We start from the raw sequence: 11,807 nt of genomic DNA on the forward strand, positions 1-11,807 counted from the left end.
ACGGCTACACACCTTCTCGTAACATCTTTAAGATGTGTTGTTCATGTCGATTCCAATCAGGTGTGTGCACGCGCATGTGCACGATGGCCGGAAGATTTTTCCCTTAGCAGTATCTGTCGGGTCGGCCTGGGGGCCCCCTGGAGTCGCGCCCTCATGGTGCCTAATATAGAGCCCTGCCAACCTGCCACCCCTTCAGTTCCTTCTTTCCGGCTACTCCAACAGAGGGGTAGGAGGGTGGGGTTGGAGCTGTCCACTGACTGGAGTACTACTCTACCAAAGGCCGCATCATCTCTGGCCTGCCTAGTAATTGCATAGTGTGCAGCGAAAGTGTATATTGATGACCACGTCGCCGCCCTGCAAATTTCCTGGGTAGGGACTTGAGCCAGGAAAGCTATTGATGAAGCTTGTGCCCTTGTAGACTGCGCCATTATCGGGGGCGCTGGGATTCCTGCTAGATTGTAGCACTCGGTAATGCAGGCCACAATCCATGATGAAATGCGCTGTGTCGAAACAGGCTGGCCCTTCATCCTGTCCGGTACTGCGACAAAGCGCTGTACCAACTTCCTGAACGGTTTCGTCCTTTCAATGTAAAAGGCCAGTGCTCTGCGGACGTCGAGAGTGTGGAGCCTCTGCTCCCTGCTACTCGCATGAGGCTTGGGGTAGAAAACCGGGAGGAAAATATTCTGGTTGATGTGGAACTGCGATACCACCTTCGGGAGGAAGGCCGGATAGGGCCTGAGCTGAACCTTGTCCTTAAAAACCACGGTGTAGGGCGGCTCGGACGTTAGAGCCATGAGCTCAGACACCCTCCAGCTGAAGTTATTGCCACCAGCAATGCGACCTTATAGGAGAGATAGAGCAGGGAGCATGTTGCTAACCAGGGAGTTAGGGAAAACCGAGCGGCCCTGTACCCCCGGCCAGAAAGCCGAGATGGCAGCCAGGTGTACTCTTATAGAAGACAAGGAAAGATCTTCCTGCTTTAGGCGGAAAAGCTTATCCAAAATCTGGGCCACTGAGGCTAGCGCCGGGGGAAAGTCGTGCTGAACTGATCAGAATGAAAATCTCTTCCACTTGGCCAGGTACGTGGCCCCAGTGGAGGGTTTCCTACTGCCCAAGAGAACCTGTCTGACTTGTTCTGAACAGGAGAGCTCGAACGTATTCAGCCATGGAGCCTCCAGGCTGTGAGATGCAGCGACTGAAGGTTCAGGTGCTGGAGCCGCCCGTGACCCTGCGTGAGAAGGTCCGGGAAGAGCAGCAGGGGCTCCGACTGACATATCTAGGAGAGACATGTACCAATGCTGGCGGGGCCAGGCTGGTGCTATGAGAATGACCCGAGCCTGGTCTCTGTGGATCTTGAGTAGGACCTTGTGGACGAGTGGTATGGGTGGGAAGACGTATAGAAGCAGTCCCCCCAATGGAGGAGGAACGCGTCCGCGGTGGAGCCCGGACTGTGATTCTGGAAGGAACAGAACTGCTGACACTTCCTGTTGCGTTGCGTGGTGAAGAGGTCAATCGGGGACAGCCCCACCTCTGGAAGAGCAAAGATGCAACATCTAGGCGAAGGGACCACTCGTGGCTGTGAAAACATCTGCTGAGGCTGTCTGCTAGCTCGTTCTGGATCCCTGGAAGGTACGATGCCTGTAGATCGACTGAGTGCTCTATACAAAAGTCCCATAACCGGAGGGCTTCCTGGCTCAGGGGAGGAGCAGCGTGCACCCGCCTGTTTGTTGATATAGAATATTGCGGTCGTGTCGTCCGTCATGACCAATGCACATCAACCTGCTAGATATGGGCAGAATGACTGACGTGCTAGGCATACCGCCCTGAGCTCCCTGATTTTGATATGAAGATGGAGACCTGTCTGTGACCAGAGGTCCTGTGGTCCCCCAGATGAACTCCCCACCCCAAGTCTGACGGGTCCGTCACGAGCATCAGGGATGGTTGTGGGGCAACGAAGGGGATTCCTGAGCACACCTGCTGAGCGTCCGTCCACCACAGGAGCAAGTCGAGGATAGGGCGAGGCAGGGTCACAGTCCTGTCCAAGCTGTCCCTGGCAGGTCTGTACACTGATGCAAGCCACGACTGAAGTGGCCGAAGCCTGAGTCTGGCGTGCTGAACAACGTATGTACAGGCCGCCATGTGGCCGAGAAGTTTGAGACAATTTCTCGTGGTGGTGGTGGTGGTGGTGAAGAACTGTCTGAGTCCCCGGATCATGGCGTCGAGGGCCTGGAATCTTGCCTGAGGGAGGAATGCTCTGGCTTGGGTTAAGTTCAGAACCGCCCCTATGAACTCTATCCTCTGGACCGGGGGACAGAGTCGATTTCATCTCGTTCAGTAGGAGGCCCAGATTCTCGAAGGTGGCTTTGATGAATGCGGGAACACCTGTATCTGATGTTTCCGCAGAAAGGCGGCAATGACTGCCATGCACTTGGTGCAGATTTGAGGTGCCGAAAGGGAGGACAGTAAATTGGTAATGGGAACCGTTGACCACAAACCTGAGGAACTTTTTGTGGTTGTGCGCGATTGCTATGTGAAAATATGCATCCTTCAAGTCAAGGGTGGTCTGCTTGAGCCAGTGAAGGGATAATGGAGGCCAGGGAGACCATGCAGAACCTGAGTTTCCTCACAAACTTGTTGAGGTCGCGCAAGTCCAGGATAGGCCTTAGGCCGCCTTTGGCCTTCGGTATTAGGAAATAGTGGGAATAGAAACCCTCGTCCCTGTGCTCCAGTGGAACCTCCTCCACTGCCCCTAGTGCTAGGAGCGACTGCACCTCCTGAATGAGAAGTTGCTCGTGAGAAGGGTCCCTGAAGAGGGACGGGGAAGGGGGGTGGCAGGACGGAAGAGCACAGGATTGGATGGAGTATCCCCTCTCTACTGTGCGAAGCACCCAGTGGTCCGAAGTTATACGGGACCATGCACAGTAGAAAGGAGGACCAGTTATACGGGACCATGCACGGGAGGAAAAGGTAAGGCGGGGTGAATCCAGTCTCTGGTCTGGTGCGCAGTCCTCTACCACACCTTCAAAAGGCTGGTTTAGGGCCAGAGGGCGGTTTGGGCTGGCCTTGATTAGCGGAGGGATGTTGCCTTCTCCTACCGCTCCCGTTCCTCCTTTTAGAATTGTCCTGGCGGTTCTGCTGCTGGAACCTTTGAGGAGGTTGTGGGCAGAAGTGTCTCCACTGTGTAGCGGGGGTATGCAAGCCCAAGGATCTGAGGGTGGCTTGGGAATCTTTTAGGCTGTGGAGCTGTTTGTCCGTCTTCTCTGAAAACAGAGTCTCATCCCCAAACGGGAGGTCCTGAATTGTTTGTTGGACTTCGTAGGGTAACCCTGAGACTTGCAACCAGGCCCCCCGCCCCATAGCCACCCCTGTCGCAATGACTCTTGTGGCAGTATCTGCAGTATCTAAGGTTGCCTGCAGTGAAGCGCGGGAGACTAATTTCCCTTCTTCCACCAAGGCGGTGAACTCTGACCGAGAGTCCGAAGGAACGAGCTCCGTGAACTTAGCCATGGAAGCACAGGTGTTATAAGAGTACCTGCTCACAATGGCCTGCTGGTTAGCAATACGGAGTTGTAAACCACCAATGGAGTAGATTTTTCTACCCATGAGGTTCAGGCATTTAGCGTCCCTATTCTTTGGGGAAGGACCTTGGAAACCTTGTCTCTCCCGCTGGTTAGTCGCATCGATGACCAGCAAGTCTGGAGGCGGATGGTAGTAGAGATGCTCAAAGCCTGTAGAGGGGACGAAATACCGGCGCTCATTGCATTTGGCAGTGGGTGGCAGAGATGCCGGCATCTGCCATAGAGTCCTGGTGGTGTCCACCACTGTCTTTATGAAGGATTACGCTACCTGTGAAGGCCCCGACGATGCTAGGATGTCCACCATGGGATTCGTGTCCTCAATCTCCTCGGCCTTGATGCCCAAACCCTGCGCAGCCCTGTGGAGCAACTGCTGTAGAACTCTGTTGTCCTCTATCGCAGGAGCTATAGACGTCCCCTGCCAATGATTCGTCCGGCGATGAGGAGGAGGAAGTGTGTGCCGGTGGTGGAAGCTCCCTGCTGTCTGCCCCGGATGGATCACGTGACTCCCGGGGCAGCGTTGGAGGAGGTGGCGCCAATGATGGTGCTGGGGCCATAGGCATTATAGCCAACGTCAGCATCAGTCTCACAGGAGGGAGTTGCATTGGCACACTCACAGGAGCCACCAGGGTCGGGGGCCAGATGTCTGCATCGACACCTGGGCCATAGATGCCTGCATTGAGGTCGACATCGACAACGGTGCAGGTGTGGGAGACGGATGTGTTGCAGTCGCGAAGGCCGTGCCGAAGTCGGAGCCGAGCATGGTGCTGGAGTTGACAATAGTGCCGTAGGGAAAGGCGTCGGGACCGTAGGCGCTGGGTGCGGATGCACAGCGGAAGGCGGCACGACAGTAGCAGAGGCGACTGAAGACTTTGTTGAGCGTGTGCCCTGGGTTCCTCCCTGGCCCTGGTGATAAGCCCAGGGAGTCCAGAAGGACCACTGAGCCGGGTTCTGGCACTGCGGAGGCCACGCCTGATGCTCCCTTCCGTCTCTGCCCGACCTCGCTCTACAGCTTCTGCTCCTACTTGAGCGGTAGGAGTTGGGCTCTGACTCCGAGGTCTCAGACACTGAAGACCACGGAGGAGCCGAACCTCGGTGCCTCGAATGTCGAGAGCTCGGGGAGCAGGAAGGCTCTGTCGGAGCATACAGGTCCAATGGACAAGGCAAAGGGGAGCCCCTCGACATCATAGCTGGCTTTCCCTTGGAATGCACCGGAGGACGGGGCTCCGGCGCTGAGGGTTCCTCGCTGGCAGGTGAGAACGGTGCCATCAGGTGGAGGAGATCTCTGGCAGCCTGATACGCTTCCGGCATGGACGGGAGCTGAAGCTGCTGCGTAGGCGCCGGAGATCGAGGTGGGGCCAGACTCGACTGCCTCACCTGGACAGGAGTCGACATGGCCCCGGAAGGAGAGGCCGAGGAGCAGCCCGCCTGGGGTCGCACTTCTCAAGGCTTAGCCGGAGGAGAACAGTCGTCCGGCTTTTTCTTCTTTTGGAGGCACCGGCGAGTGGGAGCAGTGCCTACTATCAGATGGGCCCCATGAGAAGCCGTGGTGGTGCCGAGCGTCCCTGGAGGAGTCCTTCCTTGGCACCAACAGCGCCGGGGCGCTCCACGTCGAGGACAACACCGTACGGGTCAGGTCTCTCGAGCCCGGGTCGGAGTGGGGACACAAGGCTGCCTCCATGAGGATCACCTTCAGCCGCTGTTCCTGTTCTTTACGTGTTCTCGGGCGGAACTCACGGCAGATCTTGCAACAATCTTTCTGATGGGTCTCCCCTAGGCATCTAAGACACGATGAGTGCGGATCACTCTTAGGCATGCGCTTGGCGCAAGCCACACAGTTCTTAAATCCCGGGAGACCGCGGCATGCCATGGCGCCGGGGCCGGAGTGGGGTGGGGGGGGACCCCCAACTACTATACTATACTAAACTTTAACTGGAGTACTGCTAACAACTAACTAACTATATACACGGAATCACTAAGAAACTTGCTGAGCAAGAGCCAAGGGAAGTTCCAGCTGGCGGTAAGAAGGAACTGAAGGGGTGGTGGGTCAGCAGGGCTATATATTAGGCGCCATGAGGGTGTGACTCCAGGGGGCCCCCAGGCCAACCCTACGGATGCTGCTAAGGGAAAAATCTTCCGACCATCATGCACGTGCATGTGTACACACCTGATTGGAATCGACATGAACAAGCACTCGAAGAAGAAGGTTGATTTTGGATGGCACTTCAGGTTCTTAAACCTTGGGTCAAGTGCTGTAGCTTGGGTCAGGTTCTTAAACCTTGGGTCAAGTGCTGTAGCTATTTTTAGACATATCACATCGGTACACATTTTTGCATTTTGTCAAATCTGCTGTGAAAGCGTTCTTAAAACGAACATGTGCTGGGTCATCATCTGAGACTGCTATAATATGAAATGTATGCAGAATGTAAAACAGAGCAGGAGACATACAGTTCTCCCCCCAAGAAGGTAAGTCACAAATGTAATCGATGCATTATTTTTTTAACGAGCATCATCAGCATGGAAGCATGTCCTCTGGCATGGTGGCCGAAGCATGAAGGGGCATACGAATGTTTAGCATAACTGGCATATACATACCTTGCAACGTTGGCTACAAAAGTGCCATGCGAACCCCTGTTCTCACTTTCAGGTGACATTGTAAATAAGAAGCAAGCAGCAGTATCTCCTGTCAATGTAAACGAACTTGTTTGTCTTAGCGATTGGCAGAATAAGATGTAGGACTGAGTGGACTTGTAGGCTCTATAGTTATACACTGTTTTATTTTTGCAAGCAGTTATGCAAAAAAAATCTGTATTTGTAAGTTACACTTTCATGATAAAGAGATTACACTACAGTACTTGTATGAAGTGAATTGAAAAATACTATTTCTTTTGTTTATCATTTTTACAGTGCATATTATTTGTAATCAAAAATAATATAAAGCGAGCACTGTGCACTTTGTGTTCTGGGTTGTAATTGAAATCAATATTGAAAATGTAGAAAAACATCCAAAAATATTGAATAAATTTCAATTGGTATTCTATTGTTATAAGTGCAATTAATTGTGATTAATTTTTTGAGTTAATCGCATAAAGTTAACTGCAATTAATTGACAGCCCTACTTGGAATGTTAATTGCCCAAATCAGAGTCCTTAGCCCCATTTCTTCTCATATAATCCTGCTAAGCTCCAATTGCTGCACTCACCCAGGCACTAGAAAGTGCAGTAACTTTCTTTAATGCTAACATCATCCATTAACCAGCCCTTTCAGATACAACAGAGTGAGTGGTAAAGGGTACCCGAAGGCCTTTTTCCTCCTGCACTGTCAGTCCCCTGTGGTCACAGGCGCCAACTTCTCATGGTGACGGTGGGTGCTTGCGCCCCCTGCCCCCACCCTGACTCCACCCATCCCGCCCCCATTCCAACCCCTTCCCCAAAGTCCCCGCCCCAACTCCGCCCCCTCCCCACTCCTATTGGACCCTTCCCCAAATCCCCACCCCAGCCCCGCCTCCTCCCCTGACTGCGCCACACTGGGAGCCAGGGGGAAAAAGCGGCCACGTGTCGCGCTCAGGGGGCGGAGTGGAGGTGAGCTGGGACAGGGTGGGGAGCTGCTGGTGGGTGCAGAGCACCCACCAATTTTTCCCCATGTCCCCGGAGTCGGCGCCTATGCCTGTGGTAATCTAGAACCAGCTCCCGCAGCACTGAAGATGGTGCACGGTCTGTGATCAGCTAACACATTCTTAAACACCACTGCCTTTGCCTACAAAGTGCAACGTGTATTTAAAAACATGTTAATTAACAAGTGTGCTAAACATATCTCATTTTCCTGATCTAGAGAGGCCCATGGTAGAACAGGCTTTAAAGCAGGGATCTCAAACTCAAATGACCACAAGGGCCACATGAGGACTACTGCATTGGCCCTTGGGTGACCAGATCACCCAAGTCAAATATCAGGACGTGGGGGGGAAGGAGGGGGTGCGTGGCGGCAGGAGGCAGGGCAAAAACAACCCCCCCACACACACACACACCCCTTCCTCCACAAGCACTGGAGCGCGGGGCCAGGGTGAGTGAGAGTCCGGCCTGGCCCCGAGCAGGCAGGACTCAGTCGGGCAGTAGGGAGAGTAGGGGGGGCGGCCCGCGGGGCCAGGCGGCGGCTGTTCTCCCCCCCAGGCAGCGGGACTCGGGAGCAGCCGCTGCTGCAGCTCCCACTGCCGCGGGGGGCGGAAGTGGCAGATGGCCACGCTCGGCGGCTGCAGCTCTGGCGCCTGAACCCCCCGAGCCCGGGCCTGCTGCGGGGACCCAGCAGTGCGCACGCTGCGCCCAGCCCCTGGCCAGTCGCATCTGGGCTGCTGCCCAGCTGGTGCAATCCCGCGGCGGCCCTGGGGCGGAGGCTTCGGCCGCCCAGCCCCATTCGTTCCCCTGCCGGACCCGAGCAGGACGGGGAGGTTCGGGGGCGCCAGAGCCGCAGCTGCCGAGCGTGGCCATTGGCCGCTTCCTCCCCCGCGGCAGTGGGAGCTGCAGCAGCAGCTGCTCCCAAGTCCCGCTGCCCGGGGTGGGAGAACAGCCAGCGCCTGGCCCCACGGGCCGCCCCCCTACTCTCCCTACCATCCGACTCAGTCCTGCCTGCACTGGGGCCAGGCTGGACTCTCGCTCACTCCGGCCCCGCGCTTCCTCTACGTCTCCCGGGCACCGGAGGGAGGAGGAATGGTGAGCCTGGGGAAGAGGCGGGGATTCGGGGAGGGAGCCAATGGGGGAAGGAGGGGGCGCAGTTCGGGAGTATTTCCTGACCTAACATCAGTCGGGACGCGGGACAAACAAGGAAATATCGGGACAGTCCCGATAAAATCGGGACGTCTGGTCACCCTAATTGGCCCTAGGGCTGCATCACTGACACCCCCCCCTCGCTACCCCCGGCCCCGCCCTCACTCCACCCCTTCCATGAGGCCCCGCCCCTGCCCCATCTCTTCTCCACCTCCTCCCCTGGGCGCGTGGCTCCCTGCTCTTCTCCCCTCCCTCCTGGAAAGTGCTAAGCCCCACCAACAGTAATGCACATCACTCAAAGGACAAAACACGCACTTAGTTAGATTTACTTCTGTTAAAGCCCCCCCCACTGCACTGGGCTGCACCACCAGTCCACCCCTGCTCTGCCTCTCCCAGGGGTGGCAGGTTTGTAGAAATTTTGGTGGTGCCCAGAACCTGCACCCCCCAAACTCCACCCCCACCTGCCTAAGGCTCTGGGAGGGAGTTTGGGTGGGGGAGGGGGTCTGGGGTGCAGGCCCTGGGATGGAGTTTGGGTGCTGGGTGCAGGCTCTGGGCTGGGGCAGGGGGGTGCAGGCTCTGGGATGGAGTTTAGGGATAGGAGGGGGTGCAGGGGTGAGGGCTGTGGGGCTGGGGATCAGGGGTTTGGGGCATTGGAGAGGCTCAGGACTAGGGCAGAAGGGCAGCCTGCCCTGGCCATAGTGGAGGGGGGCACTAGGACCCTGCGGCAGCAGGTGATGCCGGCAGAGCGGAGTGGAGTCAGCATGAGCTGCAGGCTCCGGGGCAGTAAGTGAGCCCGGGGGAGACGTGTGGGGGTGGCAGGCGGGGCCCGGGGGAGAGACCCGGCCCCAAACACTGGGGAGCAGCGAGCTTAGCTGCCACATAAAATAACTCGGGGGCGGCGCGGGGAGCTTGGCAGGCTGCAGGGAAAAGCTCCGCGGGCCGCGAGTTTGGGACCCCTGCTTTAAAGGAAACGTATTAGCAGGAGATTTCAGATTTCAAAGCCACAAAGAAGATCCTCCCATCTGAGTCTCTTGGACACTGTTGCAGATATACATCCCACTGACTTTGTCTGGAAGGGAAGGCTAAGAGAACATGGGCCGCATTAAGCTCTCAAGCTTTTAGTATTTTCCTTTATGTGGTTTTCAAAATGTAGGCTGACTGCGGTCTGCTGTTGAAACTTTCCCCACATATGGACACCATTTGTCTTTTGTTTACCCAGCTAGCTACAGTCTGTACTTTCTTTGAAACCCTCGTTCTCTTTGTTTATATTCAAATTATACCACACGCAATAGTATTGTCTTGAGTGGCTGCATCTGCAGGCTCCACAACTGGGAAACAGACTCAGTACCTTATCTGTGTAGCTGCGTATGGAGCTGCTGACTCCCTAGGGATTTCAGTTTCTCAATGAAAATGGTGGTTGGGCTTGCCAGTCTTGATTGTGGATCTAACATTTTTAAAGGTATTAGCACCTCAATGGCTCCAGGCAATTTGCAGCAGAATCTGCACCTTCCAAGAGATGGAAACACATTTCATCTGCAAACTGAGAAGTTAATAGAAATATCCTACTGCAGATTTACAAAGTGATTACAAGCCTGTGCGTATGGGTTATTAAAGGTAAAACAAATGGAAAGTTTTCTCATTTTGTGAGCCCTGCAAAAAACTTGCTAATAGGTATATTAGGCCGGATTTTCACCTACACTAAGAACTGCTGTGAGTGCCATCTGGGAGCAGATCATGGTTCCTTGATTCTATGGACAGGTCTGGCCTGGCTTGAGTTGGAGCAACTTAGTGGCTGCTCTAATTTACAACAGTAGCATCTATTCCCCAGGGGACCATAGCCCAGCTGAAAATTGGCGAATGGAGTGGAACACAAGGGGACAATGGCCAGGATGGTTCACCCAGGAGCCAGCTCTGTATCAGCTGAGAGCACTGGGGAATTCTCAGCTGGCCAGATTCCAGCTCCTTTGTCCCACGTAAGCAGTGCAAAAGAATCAGGTCAGAGAAGAGGAGCCAAACGCATTAGCCTCTGCAAACCCAGACACAAAGGAAGGATAAATTAAATTCTTCTCACTTGCTTACAGTGAAGGAACAAGCATTTCCAAAATGAATAATGTTTTTCCCAACTGGGAGTTCCTACAGAATATCAGGCATCTCTGAAATTCTGGACTTTTCATACACAAAACTGTTAATCTAAAATTACTTTTATAACAATCTCAAAGTTAGTGTTTGAAAATAGCTGAGCATTTAAAAGCCTGGAAATTCACATTTAAAGTTCAGACACTACATTAGGCTCATAGCCTGGCTCACCATCCACCTAAAAGGTATATTATTCTTACACCTTTTGAACATGATCATCAGTGTGGAATCTGGTAGCTTTACAAGACTGTAGCGAGATCAGTATTCCACTAAAAGGAAGAATTCTGCTACTCTGTGTATTCTTTCTTGATGATTGGCTTCCAAGACAAAGGATGGGTTTATTACCAATATAACATCAAATATGGTCATATAAGTGACTGTAAATAAGAATGTAACATTTTCTAAATGTAGCCTTTTTCCCTTTTATGTCAAAAGACTAAAGTTGTATGTTTCAGCAAAAAGGCTACAACACTGAGGTGTGTGGTTCAGATGCAGAGTACATCAGGCGAATGTACTGTATGTCTGATTCTGAGAAAGGCTGCACTGGCTTTTGTCTAAATGCCAGTGTCCCTGATCATCTGCTTTTGTCCCATGAAATGTAGTTGGACCAATTCAGATATTAAACTTTTAGCCAAATCCCTGATGTTTGTCCAGTGGTGCAGTGAGATCTTGCAATGGTTGGCACTCAAAATACATCTCTGAATGGAATAGAGACAGTATTCCTTATGCATCTGTGAGGAGGTGCCACCAGCTTAGGAACAAGAATGAGACAAGCCAATAGGAAACAATGGGAGCTATCCCGTTGTTAACACGCTGCTCATCACCATGGAAATACGGTGCTTGGCTGACAGGGCAGGAGTGCAATCAGGAACAGTCAGCTACAAAACTCCCATCTGAGGGCTGCAGTACTTGCCACGCCAAATATACAGAACTCGCTCCTGGAAAAGCTCCTTCCAAAAGGTGAGGAGTTCAGTGGTAACCAAGCAGCCTGTCCAAGCAATGCTACCATGGGTTAAGTTGCTAATTCTTGCCAGGTGTTGGAGACCCTGAGGGTGAGAGAGTCTGGTCTTTCAGATATTTGGGGTAGGCCTCTTACAGTCTGTTCTGCTTGTGCAACTAGAGATCGCACAGATAGCTGAGCGATAGGCCCCACAGACACACCTTACATACAATAAAAAGGCAAATTCTATTTATTGCCTGCTGCCCATGTCGTCACAGCATCTAAGCAGTAACTTCCCTTACACATATCACTGTGAAAGTCTAGCTTAAACCAAACAAGCTTGTTTAACCCCGCCCTCTACCACAGCTCCAGCAGACAAAGAGTCTGGGGGTTATATCA

Source organism: Chrysemys picta, chromosome 15 (assembly GCF_011386835.1).
Source record: "Chrysemys picta bellii isolate R12L10 chromosome 15, ASM1138683v2, whole genome shotgun sequence".
Taxonomy (NCBI): Eukaryota; Metazoa; Chordata; order Testudines; family Emydidae; genus Chrysemys; species Chrysemys picta.